Consider the following 7,032-nt stretch of genomic DNA (forward strand, 5'->3'; position numbering starts at 1 on the left):
ATGACATAATTCATAGCTAAATTCAGGAGCTGCAGGAAGTGGTTCAGGCAAGATTCAGACCAAACAAAGAATTAAGGTTTAGGCTAAATCTAGAGCAAGCCAAAAGACATGTTTAGATTAGAAACAAACCAACACAGTGCAGGATTTAGAGCATTACAAAATATAAAGTTTATTCACCATGTGTTGGCATCACAATAGTATTACTCCTCTTGAGTGCTTCAACAAAATGTCCTTCTATCATCCAGCCCATGGAATATGCCATTTTGTTCAAACACTGCTGTAAAGAAATTAGAATTTTCCCCTGCAAATAGAAGTGCACAATTGTTACTTGGCACAAAAAACGCTAACTACTGTTAATGAAAATGCATATTATTTACTGTACAATATTTTACAACAGCACTTCCAAATCTGCACCTAACCATATATCAAGTATTGTTCCTAAACAACTATATTATAGTCCATTCTGAACCTATATCAAACTACACTACACTAATTTCTGAACCTATATCAAACTATAGTACAATATTTTCTGAACCTGTATCAAAACTAAAATATAGTATTTTCTGAACGACTGAACCTATATCAAACTACATGACACATTGATCATAACAGGATAATGCACAGGGGAGCGCACAACGACATCACACATTGATCATAGGCCCAAGCAGGCATATTTACATGGATGAGGTTCATGAGCACATCAGACGATAGACTACAGAGCATGAACGACCTCGGCCGTACTTAATGGGAACCGTGTAACTAAGAAACTTGTGTCCAGCTCAAGTACTACTTTCAACTACCTATATGGCCAATAGTTGTTAAATCTGACTACCTAATCTACAACAAAAATGTGTACAATCTGGAAATTCAACCACTTTCAATACAATTTTCTTTAGGTTTTCTTGTTTTTCTTAGGAGACAACAAGTAACACAAGTGAACAAATCGAATCAAAGGGGATTAAGGGCTGCTGTAGTACAAGGAAAGACCGAAAGAGAAGAGAGGAGTAGAGGGAGGGGGGGCAGACCTCCATGGACATGCACATCGCCCCATCTCCCTTGCCCTTCTTCTTCTGGTCCTTCTGGTCCTTGCTCATCCATCCCCTTCCTCTCCTTTTCTCTGCACATGGAATTGACATACTAATTCAGGATTTTTTCAAAGAGGAGAGCAATGAACTTTTTTTTGGAGCCAAGTTCATCTTTACGGAAAAGAGTAAACGTATATTACTTTTTTGTTAGTGAGAGAACCCATAGAAAGTGCTAATGGTAGGGTAATGCATATTCAGTTCTAAATAAAATGTATTTGCCTTGTCAAAACTACATACATAAGTTAGAATCACAAGGCTGGAGCATTATTCATGAAATTAAAGAAATCACATGATTTGTCCATGGGCACATGTCCTTTTAACTCCATATATATACACATAGCCAGGGGTGTCCACACACAGTGAGAGAGAGGGTGGTAAAAAATTAGCAGACCTGGATGAACGGTGATCAGGTGGAGTATAGGCAAAGTGGCAGAACGAATCTCCCAGCGTCACCTTGGAAGTCCAGGAGCAGTCAGAGCGATTCCAGTATTTTACTCTGCTAGCACAATCACACTCCTTCCAGAGCTGCCGCGATAAGCAGATTGTCAGGTATGCACGCATATACAAATCATCGACTTTCTATTAAAGATAATGGCATACAAAATAATTTGTTTCCTTCCTACACATATCCACATCTCAGATAGGTTCAGATTGGGGCGAGGACAAATTAGAGAACAAAAGATAGTGGAACCTAGGTGTTGATTCACCTTTGTCGCGACAGGCGCTGAGGATTGACTGTCGAAGCCGCTGGTGTAGGCGGTGCCGAGCAGAGAGAGGAGCCAGGGTTTCGGTTTGGGGATCTAGGTCAAAGATTAGCATCCTGATTATATACTTTACTGAACTGAATATATATATGATGGATTTACTTCGGTTTTTCAGCTGTTGTGGTCAAAAGTTCTAAACTTGGCTGATATTCTACAAAAATATTTACCGGATGTGATCCAGTGTGTTGTTGTAAATACAAATAAATATACTTTTAATCAATATTTGCACATCCCTAACCTCTACGCTCCAGCCATGATGTACTATGTAATTACGAAGTTCTTAGCTTTCTCATCTTTTAGAATTAGAACATGACACTACTTAGATATATCTCCTTGACACAGAGATCCTAAAAAACATCAGGCACATAAGCCTAAACAAAATAGTGGTGGTTACCTTGGAAAAAAAGCACTTTGACCCTTGTCTTTCTCCATCAATCAATGATCCAAATTCTACTATAGATGGCCACAGATTGCCCATTCATTATAAAATTAGATACTGCAACCATGAATCTCACTCTCGTTCCAAAGTTAAACTAAAGATGAGAGCTAATTATATATGCACAAGCACAAGGCATCCAGAGAATTGATCTGGTTGTTCATAAAGTCAAAACCACTATATATTGATTTGACCAAGCATGATTCAAATCATACTACCCTTCAACCTCCGTCGTAGGACCTATTGAGATACAATGATATAATGGCAGAACAAAAGGAAAAGAAAACCAAAAAAGTAAAATCGTGGTAAGAGCATCGAGTTCATCTCCTAATCCACGGAAGCATCATGCATACAAAGTCTGTGCATGATGGATATGTAGAGACTATATATCTCACCTGCTGACGTCCACAGAGTGGCGGTAGAAGAAGCTCGCCGGCTAACATCACCACAAGGAGGAGCTCAGGTTGGCCTTGGAACAGCCTGGTGTCACCATGGAAGTCCAGAAGCAGTCCAAGCGGCGTTGTCACTATGACCTTTTACTCTGCACGCAGTGGATGTCAGTGAGTACACCACAGGTAATCCTAGAACAAAATGCTGCATTGTGCACGAGAAAGACTTGACTATATAGTAAGCTGGTGACCAGGTCAATTATACTGTTCTCAACTTAGAATTAAACGAGTTAAAGAGTTCCAACTAAAGGAATCTACCTGTTGAACCTATTTGTAACAAAGCTATATATATATATGCTGCTGGTGAGCATTGAGAGAGTGCTACTACTACTAAATGGGATTTTTTTAAAAATAGAGATCCAAGACACTTCCAAAAAAATTGTAGTTGCACACACTGGAATCTCTTAAACAGTAATTCGCAGATAAAAGCAGTGTCTATCTTGTCTGTCCTGTTTGGCACCTATTGGGCAATCTGCATAACTACAAGGGACATAAATTCTTATCAAACAACAAAAATAGTTTTAGTCACTAAAGATGACACGACACGGTGAGAAAATCCCTTATAATTTTTTAACAAGTACATAATTATAATAGCAATGAAACATAGAGATGCAGACTTGCAAGTAAAAAGTATATAGAACAGTACACCATGGATGCTGAAGATGTTCAATTATACCCAGAAAGCAAAACACGTGTTCAAACGAGTGCTGAAAAAAGGATCTCACCTTGTTCCAATAGAACATGTAGTGATCCACAAACATAGTTAATGTTCTCTGTATTCATTGGTTCAGATCTCATGGATCCATAGGATGGTGATGCAAAAGAACACTACTTTTTTGTGAATTTAGTAGCAAACCTGCAATGCACAAAAAAGATGAAATGGTTAATAAATGTGCCAATCATTCTGAAGCTAGCTATCATGCAAAGATAGGGAAGGAAGGTGACAACGGGTAAGGAATGCTATCATGGTCTGAAATAAAATTAAAAACCCTTTGGAATCTCAGAAACTATTATCATAGAGATTAGCTAGCTACCATGCAATAATTTTAGAAAACGACAGGTATAAGCAATGTGACACAGAAAAGCAAGACAATCATTGACCATGAAAGAAATATATCGGTAACATCTTCCTTATAACATGTCTATTTCTAATGATAAGATATGAACAATAATAACATGTAATGGCGCAATCGTCACCACGATCTACTTCCACACCTCCTCCACACCGCAGAAGGAACACTGGAAGATCAGAATATGATGGCAGCCTGACAAAGCTATAGCCCACCCAAATAGGAGCAAGATTGGTGCCCAACATCAATTGACCTGTCAGAGAAAGGCAAAAAAGACTAAAGTGATAGCCTGACTATAGATGCTAGAATTATGGATCGAGGAATAACCTGAGTTTTATTGACCCTTGACCCCGACAAAGTGGTAGCAGCAGCAACCACATGACCCTAACAAAGCTCGTCCAGATAGGAGCAACTGACCCTGTCCATAGATCTAGATGTAAGAACACTACAACCACATGAAGCATAGACCGATAATATCTAATAATCTGTAAATCACACTTGCTATTGTATAATTTTTAAGAGATGCATGTGATCTGATTGAGAAAAACACCTTGTGTGGCCACCCCGGCTCCTCACTAATGCAAATATTGATTAAACCATAATTGCTATTCAAGATTTGGAAACTCAGATCATGGCACCCTTGCCTCAGTTATTGTTGAAATCATAGGAGCACAGTAAAAAGAAACAATAAATAAAACAACAAATAAACAAAACCACCAACATTCCATGCACAAAGGTGAAAGGACCAACAATCATAGGCCCTACCAGGATGCAGACAAGGAACAAAAGACATATAATTAGACTCCACTAAAAACAAGCAGTGAAGACAGGAAACCACCGACATCCAATGCACAAAGACATACATACTTTTGGCTTTTACCAAAAAAGACATGACCGACAATCAGAACAGAGGCAAGGCCAAAAATGCATATTGCCATACAATCCTACACCTAGGTATGGAAAGAAGAGGGGAAAGGAGGAGAAGAGGGGTTGATCTGAAGATCCGTGGAAGAGGATGTGTGAGGCTGCTAATAGATGACGCGCACGCACAGATCAAAGGAGGCGCCTACCAGGGGTTTGACCAGAAGGACGAGAATGAGGTAATTGTGGACCAATCTGCATGAAAAAGAAAGCAAAAATCAAAGATTAGCAGCAGCCAATGACAAAGAACAAAACAAAATAGACACATACCTATGGATCCCTGGACGTGCTGGAGAGGAGGCAGGGGCTGGCCGTCGTTGCTCCTTTGGCCGCTCTCCATGGTTTGGGCGGCGCCAAATTGAAGGGGGTGGAAGGAGGAGGACGTGAGGGGAGTTGGTCGGGCGGTGGTGGGGAAGGAGGCAGGGGCGGTGGCGCTAGGGGCGAGAGGAAGAGGAGAAGGAGGCCGGGCGACGGCATGGAAGGAGGCAGGGGCGGCGACGCTAAGGGAAAGAGGAAGAGGAAAGGAGGCACGCGAGAGGGGAGGGGAACGAGCGAGAGAGGGAGAGGATGCGCTCGGGAGCGAGCCGGCTAGGTCATCTCCACGCGAGCCGTGGCCTTTTATACCCCCTGCGAGTGAAATGACGAAAATGCCCCCGGCGGGGCAGGCTATTTACGCGCGGTGGCACGAATGAGACGGTAACTTTTTTTGATCCGACGGACGAGGTCATCCAGCGGGTCGATCCGACGGCCGAAAATGCATCAAGCAGTACGATCCGACGACCGAGAGTGCCTGAGCTCTGAGGAGGCTCGGTGGAACATCCTTCTCTTATCTCTTGACGAGGTTGCTGGGTTGTCTGCTTGATGTAAAAATGACCGGTAGTGGACATAACGAGTCAGTTTACTGCTTATCGGATAGCGTCAATTATTCATTATGTTTGATACTCACATGAGATCAGATGGGAAGGCCGCTGAACATTTGTGATAGGGCCGTACTAGGCGCCGGCGCGCCGGCCCAAATTTGGGCCGGTCTGCCTGCAGGCGTACGATATCGTGGATCTGGATTGTAACCGTCCGATGCACTGCATCTTCTCGCCCATACGAAGGATTCTCGCATCTCGTCTATCCCTTCATCTCGCCGGGGCACACGCTCTATGGATGTCTCCTTCGCCGGCCATCCTCGTCGCCTGTTGCGGCCCTCGCCGGACGTCCTCGTTGCCGGTCGCGGCCCTCGCCGGACGTCCTCGTCGCCGGTCGCGGCCCTCGCCGACGTCCTTGTCGCTTGCTCGTCGCCCCAAGCCGTCTCCCGCTTGCAGGTCTCGTCGCCCCAATCAAGATGAGATTGCAACTGTGCACGCCGACGCAGCTCGCCATCGCCGAATGCCGACGCAGCTCGCCGGTAAGCAAAAAACTCGCCACCGTCGAGGAAACCTAACAGCCGGATGCAGCTCAAATTGTAGCAAAAAATCATGTCGATGGAAGCTTTTGCGGGTGTCAGTTGCAAGTTGCAACAAAAATTGCAGAAACGCTCAAAAACAGCTTCTGGTCCAGCTCGGGGCTTCGCCGGTAGTAGCAAAAATTGACAATGGTTACAACAAGAAAAACATAGTCATGATCCTCGGTATCCTCATGAAAAAGGATGTAGCAAATGAGAGCGTCGGTAGTAAAAAAACACAAAACTATTGTAGCAGAAAGTGGTACACAAGGTTCCAGCAAACAAGCAAAGCAACAAAATTTTGGTTAGTTCTAGCAAAAAACGAACATGGTGGTAACAAATTGCTCTACTAGTTCCAGCAAAAAAACAAACGTAGTAGCAAAATCTGGCTTGATTCCAACAAAAAAAATCAAATACAATGGTAGCAAAAATTAGAGCTGGTTCCAGCAAAAAGCCTTCGTGGTTCCAGCAAAAAAAACTCGCCGGATCTCCAGCACTTGTCGCCGCCTCCACCTCCGGCAGCTGCTGGTTCCAGCATCGTCGGACTCTGCTCCAGCACCACGGCCCGCCCCCTGATGCGGCAGTCGTTGTCTTGAGCAGTTGCGGATGCAGCTGAGAGAGAAAAATGAGGGTATGGTGCTGGGTCGATGGTTCACTTTGTGGTGCTCATGGGAGGAGAAAATGGACGAGAGAGACAGAGAAGAGTAGGAGATAGCTCAGGCAAACAGAGGAAGAAGAAAAGTGAGTGGACGAGAGTGATTTGCGGGAGAAGATAAGGCAGAAGGAGGAGCGGTTGCTGGACCCACAAAAAAGCGGTGCGTTTCGTTCGTGTACAGACGTGCGATCTGTTTTGATCGAGCGCGCCGTGGGACCGG

At 43.6% G+C, this 7,032-nt stretch overlaps 1 long non-coding RNA gene across 1 annotated transcript; it reads right to left on the reverse strand.

Moving 5' to 3' along the window:
* Positions 1 to 266: 266 nt before the first annotated feature.
* LOC123154608 (uncharacterized) lies at positions 267 to 1,545 on the reverse strand. Its single transcript, XR_006476941.1, has 3 exons — positions 1,477 to 1,545; positions 1,026 to 1,117; positions 267 to 301 (listed from the first exon to the last, which is right to left on the reverse strand). It is a non-coding gene; the product is annotated as an uncharacterized lncRNA (long non-coding RNA).
* Between the last annotated feature and the right edge of the window lie 5,487 nt (positions 1,546 to 7,032).

The sequence above is a fragment of the Triticum aestivum genome, chromosome 7A (genome assembly GCF_018294505.1).
Source record: "Triticum aestivum cultivar Chinese Spring chromosome 7A, IWGSC CS RefSeq v2.1, whole genome shotgun sequence".
NCBI lineage: Eukaryota > Viridiplantae > Streptophyta > Magnoliopsida > Poales > Poaceae > Triticum > Triticum aestivum.